Source organism: Physeter macrocephalus, chromosome 14, assembly GCF_002837175.3.
Source record: "Physeter macrocephalus isolate SW-GA chromosome 14, ASM283717v5, whole genome shotgun sequence".
NCBI classification, from domain to species: domain Eukaryota; kingdom Metazoa; phylum Chordata; class Mammalia; order Artiodactyla; family Physeteridae; genus Physeter; species Physeter macrocephalus.
The window spans coordinates 26,702,310-26,713,916 of NC_041227.1; the positions used below are offsets into that span (position 1 = coordinate 26,702,310).

Here is an 11,607-nt window from a genome sequence, read left to right on the forward strand (position 1 = left end):
TGCCGTGGCCTCTCCCGTTGCGGAGCACAGGCTCCGGACGCGCAGGCTCAGCGGCCATGGCTCACGGGCCCAGCCGCTCCGCGGCATGTGGGATCAATCTTCCCGGACCGGGGCGCGAACCCGTGTCCCCTGCATCGGCAGGCAGACTCTCAACCACTGCGCCACCAGGGAAACCCTGGTTACAACTATTTTGAAGATCATTATGTTGTACACCTGAAAGTAATATAATGGTGTATGTCAATTATGCCTCAATATAAATAAATAAACAAATGAACAAATAAGAAAAGCAGTTTGGCAGCTTTGTTATGAAGTTAAAAATACTCTTACTATGCAGCCCAGCAATCTCTCTAGGTACATACCCAGGTGAAATTAAACACATGTTCACACACACCAAAAAAATAATGGAGATGAACGTTTGCAGTGGTTTTATATAGAATCATGAAACAATCCAGATGTCCAAATGTCCATTACTGGGGTAAATAAACCATGTACATCCCTTCAATGCTCCTCAGCAGCAAAAAGAAACACGTCACTGATACACGTAACAACATGGATGAATCTCACAAGAATGTTGCTGAGTGAAACAGACTCAAAAGAGTACCTACTATATTATCTTATTTATAGGATACTTCAGAAAAGCCATAACTACATGGATAGAAAACAGATCAGTGGCTGCCAGGGGGTAAGTGGAGTTGGTGGGGTTGACTGCAAAGGGTCATGGGGGAATATTTTAGCACGACAGAATTGTCTTATATCTTGATTATAGTGGTGGTCACCTGACTGTGTGTGTTTGTCAAAATTCACAGAACTGAACACTATAGTGTTCAGTGAATTTTATTTTTTATGAATCATAACTTTTGAAAACAACACATTTGCTACAGAGAGAGAATAGATTATGCTGGAGAAAAATTAGAATGCCTTTACAGGTAAGCGAGAAGAGATGAAGGTGCCTGGGCTGGCCTGTGGAAGAGAGGATAGAGAAGTGGGCAGATTCAAGAGCTAGTTAGGAGGGGAGGCAGCAGAGGGTGGCATCTTACAGGATCATTCTCGTTGCTCTCTTTGTATCATTTATATGAGCCATAAGTATACATAGACAACTTCCAAATGTATACCTACAATTCCTGCCAGTTAGAACATTTTATGGCCTCATAGATTCATAAGGGGAAGGAGACAGGGACAGTCAGGTGAGTGGGCAGAGGCATCGTTGGGGACCCAGTGGAACAGAAACTCACATACGATCTCACTTATATGTGGAATCGAAATGGTGATCATTTCGCAATACATAGAAATAGTGAATGATTATGTTGTACACAATATAATGTTGTATGTCAGTTATACCTCAATAAAAACATTTTCTTTCCTTCTTTCTTTCTTTTTTTTTTTGGCTGCGTCGGGTTTTAGTTGCGACACACGGGATCTTAGGCATGCGGGATTTTATCGTTACGGCGTGCAGTCTGCTCGTGTTTCTCTCCATTTGTGGCATGTGGGTTTTCTCTCTCCAGGTGCGGAGCGCGGGCTCCAGGGCGTGCGAGCTCTGTAGTTTGTGGCACGCAGGCTCTCTCTTTGAGGCACGTGAGCTCAGTAGTTGCGGCATGTGGGCTTAGTTGCCCCACAGCATGTGGGATCTTAGTTCCCCGACCAGGGATTGAACCCACGTCCCCTGTGTTGGAAGGCGGATTCTTTACCACTGGACGGCCAGGGAAGTCCCTGTGCTTATTTGTATATGCTACTTTATTCTTCTTATTTTTGTCTTATGTAAAATTTTAACCTTAATTTTACAATTCGGTCTTGAGGTAACAGACTATTCCGTGGGATTGTGAAGAACAATTAATATAACTAGCAATGGACACAGGGAACTCTGCTCAATATTCTGTAATAACCTAAATGGGAAAAGAATTGATACATATATATGTATAACTGAATTACTTTGCTGTACACCTGAGACTAACACAACATTTTTAGTCAACTATACTCCAATATAAAGTTTAAAAAAAACAAACTAGCAATGGATACCATCACCGTGGGGATCATACTTCTCACTTTGGGGAAAGGGTGGGAACTTCTTCACTTGGAACAAGGATAAATATATCTTATTAGATAGGAAGCTTAATCCCATTGGGAATTTTTGAGAGACAGTGCAGCGCTGACACCTCAGGGTTATCCCCCTGGGTCAAGGCAGACAGGGTATTTCTGCACAAACGCCCATCAGTCGTCAGTGGTTGAAAGCTGCTGGGAAGGGGACTGTTAATGTCCCAGTCCCCCCAGCCTGACGGCCTGACAGCAACGGAAATCCTTGGGCAAAGAAATGCAGGTGTCAGCCGTCGGAAGTTGCTGAGGTGGTGAGGGCAAAAGGATACAGGTGAGGCCCCGAAAGTGTCTGCTATACCAACGTTTCTTTCTCTACACAATGGGAAGGAGAATTTCCACCTCACAGGGTTGCCTCTGTGCTACTGAACTGCACACTCCAGGGGTTTTACTGTTGGTAACTCGGAGGCCCTGAGCTGCTGTGAAGGTGAAAGGAGGTGGTATAGAGCAAGCGCCTGACACACAGCAGGCCCTCGGTATGCGTCCATTCCATTCCCTTTTTTCATTTTAATAATTGCTTCACCATATGGAGGACTTACTCGTGTCAGACACTGCACTCAGTGCTACCCACATCCACGATACAGGTATTAACCTCCTTATACAGAAGAGGAAACAAAGGCTCAAAGGGCTTAAGTCACTTCGTCCACTCCCTGAGCACGTAAGCACCGTGTCTGTCTGACTCCAGGGCCTTTGCTCTTAACCTCTACCCTGCCCTGCGCTGCCAAGGGCTGATTCTGACACGCTGCCCAGTTGAGCTTATTTCAGAGCTCGGGTGCCAGATGCCTCAATCAGCATCCTCCCTCAGACCTGACCCAGATTTGCTGTGGGAGAAGCTGCTGCCAGGAACTGGCAGGTCTCCTACTTCTGTTCTGCCTTCTTAATTGCTGTCCCACCAGGATAGCTCAGATGGGTGGGAGAAGTCTTCTTTCTACCTGCCCCAGGCTTTCGTCTCTTCGGCCCACACATGTCCCAGAGGCATCATGAAGCATCACTTCTTGAGCACCTCCTTGGGGAATTAATTTTGAGTCTAGGCCTCAAGGCTTGAAGAGACAAGCGACACGGCAAGGCACTTTGTTCTGTCAAACTAGTTCATGCGAGCACAGAGGAAATGGACATTCTGCCCACTTTCTGTCTCTCTCTGCCTTGGAAAACCCAAGCTGTGGCTGTTCACTTTTTCCTCATTGGGTTCTTAGTCTAGCAGGGGCAGACTGAGCACGTGCTTAGGGTACCAGCAAAGCAGGGCACCAAAAGCGAGAGTAGGTAAGTACAAGCAATGTACTAAGCAGGAAGTGATTCCTATATTTGTTTTTTTTTGTTTGTTTGTTTTGTTTTTGCGGTACGCGGGCCTCTCACTGTTGTGGCCTCTCCCGTTGCGGAGCACAGGCTCCGGATGCGCAGGCTCAGCGGCCATGGCTCACGGGCCCAGCCGCTCCGCGGCATGTGGGATCTTCCCGGATCGGGGCACGAACCCGTGTCCCCTGCATCGGCAGGTGGATTCTCAACCACTGCGCCACCAGGGAAGCCCGTGATTCCTATATTTAGGGTGTGTTTCTGACATCATGGGTTGACTCACTCAGCTCCATTTGTGCATGCTTTACTGCAGATCAAAAGTTGGCAAACTCAAGTCTACAGACTGGGTCCTTGAGACACCTGTCTCTCAAAAATGGATGCACTGTTTGGAAGCCAGAAGTGAGGTGGAGAATGTATTTCCACTCTCTGCACTGGTAAGCATATGCTGGGAGCATTTGTTTTTTCCTGCAGCAGTGATAGCAGAGGTCCAGCGCAATGAGTGCTTTGCTCTGTATTACTGAGAGGAAGGTTATGGACATTCGTCCTCTTGCCATCAATCAAGGCAGAGGCAGCGTGGTCCTGGAACCAACAGTAGTAGCACAGTTTCCTGATCCGTGCCTCTCAGCTGATGGAACGTGGTGCTGGAGCCAGCAATTGGGACAGGGACTTCCTGAAGCTCCATCCTCCCAACCATAGAGGATTTAGAAGCTCCCTCAGTGCACCAATCTTGTTGATATATTCTGGGAGACATTCCTGGAAGTTCTATCTAGAACCTGCTTGTCCAGCACATCCAACAATCCTGCAAGCACCTAATCCCCTGTATCCAGTCTCTTTCAGTTTAACCTGGTCTAGTTATCTGCAGCAGAACCTGACTAATACTGGGTGCTTGTGATGTACCAGGACCTGTGCTAAGTTCTTTACATTTAATCTTCACAATGGCCTTCTGAGTTCACTATAGTCAGTTACTTGGTGGCAAGCAACAGAATCAACCTTGACTAATTTACGCAGAAAATGAGCTCACTGAAAAGATATTAGTCAACCCAGTGAATCACTGGGAAGGGGAAGCCTAGAGAACTAGGCTTGGAAACTCTACCACCAAAAACACAGCCTGAACTGTGCCACAGAGCTAGTCTAATGAGAATACTGCTTCCGTGTGGTTCTGGGTCCTGGTCCTGCACACCACCGCCCCACCAGAAAGGCTCACTGGACACACTGCAGGCTTGGAATGTACCACTGCTCCCCGGAAATGGGGTACTGTAGTCATTGCTGCCTCTGCCACAAGTTCTCCACCCCTCCCTCATCTCTGTTTTCCCAGCCCCTGATTTGAAGCATAGGACACATCTTATTGGCTGAGCCAGGTCACATGTTCAAACCCATCTCCAAAGAGCCTGAGACTCAGAGACCAACCTTTGCAGCTTTCTCTGCTTCTCACAAGGTAAGCCCTGCTCCCCTTCACTCTCTTCCACACATCAACAATGCCTCTTGCACCTTCATCTGATGAGGACTGTTGGTCTCCATCTGGGTTAAGCATTGCCCTTGCCCATTGGTTCTTTAGAAATGAAAATATGCTAGATTTCTTGTTGGCAACTCAGCACCATTCCTCCCCGTCTACACTCTCCCCCATAGCAGGGACTAGAAGCATGGAGGAGACATTCCCAGGAATCCCTTGCCAACAGGTTTGCACATGGGATCTGCCAATGAAAGGCACTCACATCAGATCTGGGAAGCAGAAGAGAAGCATAAGGCACATTGTGCTCCTCTGCACTAGTGGACAGACACATGGGCTCCAGTGACGGCCACACGGGGTCCTGCAGCAGCCTCTAGATATTCTCTCATAAGTGTGGGAGCTACAGTCAATTGTGGAGCTACAGGCAACAAGGCCTACACTGAAAGGAGCTCTGGGAAACACATATACTGCCTCATTTAATCCTCACAACAACACTACGAGGAAGAGGTTATTCAAAATCCCATTTTACAGGTAAGTAAGTAGGGGTTCAAAGAAGTTTAACAGCTGCCCTAGGTCACAGGTCTGCGTGACAGTAGAGCTCATGTTCACTTTCTCTTATCCCTGACATCCTGCCCGGCTCACTCCTACCCCTCATTTGCAAAGCAGACAGAGGAAGGTGTAGGAGAGGGCAGACACCAGCAGGAAGGGCGAGAGGTCTGCAGCCAGGCAGTGCTCAAAGCACAAACTATCCTTGGAATATTGGAAATTTCTGTTGGAAAGTCCTTCTGAGCCTGAGGCACATCCTTCTAAAGAATTTTCTTGATTTGAAAAATCCTGTGCTTTGAGGATGGAATTGAATGTGTGGGAACAGCCAAAGGTCACTGGGTGCCACAGCTGCAGAGTAAGGAAGCAGATCAAGCTAGGGAATACCATTGCAGATTGAGAGCCAGCCATGGCTCATACAGAAATAAGCCCAAAAGGCAGGCAGTGCTGTCAGGGCCACGGCAGCTTCAATGGAGGAACCCAGAGGATAAGTGGTCTAAAGTCACCCATTAGCTGTGCAACCTTGGGCAAGTCACTTCACCTCTCTGAGACTCAGTCTTGTCATCAACCCCCTGTTTGAGAGGCAGAAAATTATAGTGGTTAGGATTGCTGGCTTTCAAATCAGACAACTGAGTCCTTGATTCTGCCTCCTCCTGCATGGTTTGGGGCAAGTTCTCCAATTTCTCTGTGCCTGTTTTCCATATCTGTGAAAGGAGGAAAAGAGTACCTGTGAAACAGGGTTACTGGAACAATTAAATTAAGTGAATTGGAAAAGGATTTTGAACTGCAGTAGGCATATAGCAAGCACTCAGTAAATGTTAGCTACTGTTTTTCTTACCTTAGAGGGAAATATGAGGACTAAAGGACACAGCATGTGTGAAAGTTCCACATATAATTCGGCTTATTAGATCAGCTCAGAAAACAGTGGTATTCTGATTATCTAATACTGCATAATAAACCATTCCAAAATGTAGTGACTTAAAATAACAATAGTCAATTACTTTGCTCACAAATCTGTGATTTGGGCAGGGATTAGCAGAGTTGGCTTATCTCTGCTCCATGAAGCATGAGCTGGGGCAGTTAGAGTAGAGCTGGAGGATTCACTTCCAACATGGCACACTCCCATGGGCAGCAGGTTGGTGCTAACTGATGGCTAGGAGTTCAACTGGGGCTGTAGACCAGTGGCCTACATTATCTCTTTATGGACCTCTCCACAGGGCTGCTTGGGCTTCCTCACAGCATGGCAGCTGCATTCTAAGAGCAAGTGCAAAAGACAGAATATGGAGCTTCCAGCCTCTTAAGGTCTTGGTCCACAAATAGGCACAATTTCACTTCTGTGTTCTGTTAGTGAAGCAGTCACTGAACCTGCCCAGGGTCAAGGGGAGGCACATAGATCCCTCCTCTTGAATGGAAAGAATGTCAAAGAATTTGCAGCCATCTTTAATCGACTACAGATAGTTTGTGTTTTCACTCCAAGTACTGGCCCAGGTACACATACACAGACATAGACATAAACTCTTCTTCCTTAAACCATGCCCCAACCGAGAGGCAGATGATCAAAGGGGGAAAGAGAGACACCCGCACCGCCACGCAACTGGATAAATCCTACTTGTTGTTTAGGATTCCACAGAAGAGACTCTATGAGTCTCCCATCTCCCAAGATACCCTGTGAAGCTTCTGCTCTGCATCCCCAGTATTCCTGCCGTGCCTTCCCCGGAGCTGGTCAGGGAGCTGATCATTGTATTTGGGGCTATAAGTCAGAGTGGAGAAGCCCATAGTCTGTGGAACCTCTGCGTGGCTTCCTGCACTCCCTCAGCCTTGGGTGTCTCATCTGGAAAATGGGCATGATAAGCTCTACATTATAAAACCATCCTGTGGCTTAACTGAGGTCAAGAGTAGGTAGGGTGGAGTAAATTAACAAGCCACCAATTAGGCTCATTTTTAAAAACGTGGCATATTGTTCATTTCAGAAACAGATCTCTGACTCTCCAGGTCCTCACCCTACTAGGTTGTGGTAAGTGGACAGAGGTCAGAAGACTTTAAATAACCAATTCAAAGTATGGCTTTCTAAAATAGAAACTGAATATGTATACACATGGCATAATCTCAACTATGTAAAAAGATAGAGACTAGAAGGAAATAAGGCAAAGTGGTCACAGTGGTTGATCCTGGAGGGTGGATTATAGGTGATTTTTTTCCTGCTGCTTCTTTATAATGTTTTTACATGTATGTCCCCACATCTTATCAGTTTATGTGTGACTTTTATAATAAAGACATAAATATTAAATGAATAAATATAGGATAGCACCCTCTGACACACACCCCACACACAGTCCCACACAATTGTGTCTTTCTATGGAGCAGGCTTTACACAAAATGATGCTGTCAGAGTTTGGGCCAGACGATTCTTCCCTGAGCTGAAGTGAGCCCTGCATTGCCCCTTGCCTACATACCTGCCAGGAGCACTCCCCACTGCCAACAAAGAACACCCCCGCATTATACAGAAAAATGTTCTTATTTTTCAGCGATGCATTTGGGGTGAAATGTCAGACTGTTTGTAATTTACTTTAAACTACTTGAGAAAAAATAGATAAAACAATTATGGCCAAAAAATTCCCCATGACAATTGAAAGATCTAAGTGATGATGTATGTATTTGTTCAATTTTTTTTTTACATTGCTGTTTGAAAATTTTCACGATAAAAAAGTGAGGGAAAATGCCCCACTTATTTCTGAATGTCTCCTATTGGTGTGCTACCACCCCTAGTTGAAAACTTATATTTTCATTTTGTGTCAGCTTCATTTTCATAAATGTTGTGTCTGATTTTCAATTCAAAACCCCTCTGGGGCTGCCATTTCTTCTTCAAATGTTTCCTCTTCGGCTTCCTCCTCCTGAAGACGGTATCTTGATGTAGGGGAAATGTCCTCGTGGCAATGGGGAGAGGTGGCCCTCCTGTTGTTTTTTGAGTCCTTGCTGGTTTCATGAGGTACCCCTCGCCCTGCCTGCTCAGTGGGGGCCTGATGGCACAAGTTGCTAAAGTCCACAGCCACTGAAACTCGTGATCCGTTCTCACTGGTATTGACTCAATGCTACCACCTCTCTCCTGGGCACCTGAGCACCTCTGAATCTCAGCTGCATCCTCCATCCAGCCCCGCCTTGGCTGGCCACGCTACCGCCCCTCACACTCACTGTTTTTCCTGCTTCTCAGCAATCTCCTCTGTTCCTCACCGTGAGCACATAAGGGCTTCTGGACCTCTTTCATGCCACGTGCATCCTGAGGTGATTCCTAGCATAGATGACAAAAGTGGGATGGGATAAGATGCGGTAATGAGGAAGCCCAACCATCCGTCCTTACCTTACATGTATATGGCATTTTACAGACTTCAGGTACACTCTCCTTTCAATAGCAAACCCTTTCTGAGTGCTTACTCTGTGCCAGACACTGTTCTGAGGGTCTGGGCCCCCCACCTGACTACATATACACACCAGGTGTCTGTTGATATGTGAAAGGGCAGACAAGTCATGTTGCAGCTATAGCAGTGAATATCAAGCAGATGTTAAAAAGAATTAAATTAATTGATATGTTCTCATAAGGAAAGCTATCCAAGATATGTTGTTCAATGAAAAGGAAAGTTTCAATATAATAGGTGGGGTAGGCTATGAGCCCTTTTCCATGAAAATAAATTTATATTAATGAGAACTGAAAACACCACACTTTTCTGTTCCTGTGTTAAATAATACTGGGACCAAGTAATAGTTTAGGGGTTTGCTCCAGGAAGTACCCACTCTTTGAAGATAAGACAGATAAAAACTAAACACCTTACTTATCAAAACAGAAAACTTGCTCATCTAGAATCACTTCAATGCCCTTGCCCCTCTGCGTTCACTAATCCAAAGTTCTTATAAATTCTGCCCAATTCCAACCAGCTACCTGCATTATGTGACCCATCTTAAAACCATCCAGTGCAGCCTTTAAAACCCTGTAAGTATCCTTCCTTAGTGTCTTCACTTGGAGGTACTACTAAGACTTTTGCAAGGTGTTATTCTCCCTTTCTGCAGTAAATTTAATATATTTCGTTTTGTTTGATCATCAAGTTTTTTCTGGTCATCTTTGAGGGAATCAGCGATCAATAATTATAATAATTTAATATGTGCTGAGAACAAAGCTGATTGTTTTATAGACCAATCCTACTCTGTGAGATTTTAATATTATTCCCATTTTACAGATGAAGAAATTGAGGATTTGAATTTCAGCAACTTGCCAAATATTACACAGGGAATAAGTGACAGAGATCACATTGAAACCAAGAAGTCTGGTTCCACAGCCTGAGATCATAACCCTCTAATACTGCCTCTGTTCTAGTTATTATGACTATGTAACAAAGCACTCGAAATCTCAGTGGCTCAAAAAAAAAAAAACCACAACATTTATTGTGCTCATGAACCCTCCATTTGGGCAGGGCTTGGGGGGGATACGTGCCTCGGCTCCATGCAGCATCAGCTGAGGTGGCTCGAAGCCCGGAAGCTGGGATCATCTGGAGGCTCATTCTATCCCCCATCCGGCAATTAATGCTGATTGTCAGCTGGGACCTCAGCTGGCAACCAGCCAGAACACTTGCATGTGGCTCTTCATGTGCCCTGGGGTTCCTCACAATGTGGTGGCTGGGTTCCCATGGTAAGCACCCCAAAAGAAAGAGATTTCCAGGAGAATCCATTTTGCCTTTTATGACCTCGCCTTGGAAGCCATGCAGCATCACTTCTGCCACATCCCATCTGCCGAGGCAGTCACAAGGCCCTCCCCAGGTTCAAAGGGAGAGGATATAGATTTACCTAGTGATGGGGAGTGCCAATATCAGAAAGACCATAGAAGATCAGAAATATTGCTGTGGTCATTTTTGGAAATACAGTCTTCCACAGACCCACATATTCGGTGTACATGTATGTAAAACCTGAACTGATATATAACAAATAGCTATCATTATTTCTGGGGATAATAGAGGGTCTTTTATTTTCTATAACAGTTAAATTTTTGTAACAGGTGTGTAAAAAAACTATGGCAACATTCTTTTTCAGAGATTTAGTGTCCATTCTCAAGAAGCTTGCACTGAAGGTAAGCATACTGACCATGACCTATTTCTTCTCCTACGTCCATTTGCTGCCTCTTGCTGACCTACTTTGTTCCCCAGAAGGCTGACCTCTACAGACTGTATCACCTGGAATCCTTTGCCTTCTGTCTTCTGGTTGGGTTGATCCAATGGGAGCTGAAGGAAATCAGAGGGTAAGAAAGAGGGTAGGGTATTTATTCTCCCCTCCCTACCTGCCCACGGTTCTCCCGATGGCTATGTTCCCCTATAGCCCATAGTATATGTTGGACAGCCCCTCCTCCACAGCTACAGATCTCACTGTGTTCCAGTAACACTTCCTTCATCTCTATCCTTCAGACCCAAGAATGGTAATGGCTTGCCTCCATGGCTAGTCCCTGGGGTACCTCATCATCCCTTAATCCTGTCTATTCCTCTGTAATTGTCTCTTCATTAAACTCTCTTCAATTAAGCCCTTTAAGTGCACCCTCTGTTCCCTGATTAGTAAGGCACTGATGGAGACAAACATGCAAACAATGACATTACAGTGTACTGATTGCTTTCAAAGGCATGAAGAGAAAAAGAATATCTAGGTTTTACTGGAAGAATCAGAGGAGACGTCCCAAAGAAAATGATACTTCAATTGAGACAAAAACGATGAGTCAGTGTTCCCTACTTTATGAAAAAGAGAAGAACTTTCCAACCCTATGATGTTTCCGTGGATAAGGAAATAGGCCCAGAGAAGTTGGGTGACTTACCATGGCCACACAGGGAGTAGCATAGATTCAAGCCTTCTGCTTAATCCATCACCCTACAGGGCAAGTTTGTTATATCAGTTGAGATGTTTTCAGCTGCAAGTAACCAGAAAAAAATGCCTTAAGCAGTAAGGAAAATATGTAATACATTTATATAATCTTGTTTATAATAAGACAAATGTAAGGTAACTCCACAGTTGATTAAATAAAATCAGACGTTCAACCAAGCCATCAAGAAGATCTAAGTAAATGGATTGGAAGACGATATTGCTAAGTCAATCCTCCTTACATTGACTTATAGATTTAATACAATCACAATCAAATTCCTAAGTTTATGTGTTGAAATTTTCAAATCAATTCTAAAATTTATATGGAAATACAATGGACCTAGAGCAGCCTAGACAAT

The 11,607-nt window shown here is 44.9% G+C and overlaps 1 protein-coding gene across 1 annotated transcript in view; it reads right to left on the minus strand.

Moving 5' to 3' along the window:
- PDYN (prodynorphin) overlaps window positions 1-10,597 on the minus strand; it is a 61,893-nt gene extending 51,296 nt beyond the window's left edge. Inside the window, exon 1 of the mRNA XM_007116267.4 lies at window positions 10,579-10,597. The gene's annotated coding sequence lies outside the window, so the exon portion shown is untranslated. The remainder of the gene's footprint in view (window positions 1-10,578) is intronic.
- Between the last annotated feature and the right edge of the window lie 1,010 nt (window positions 10,598-11,607).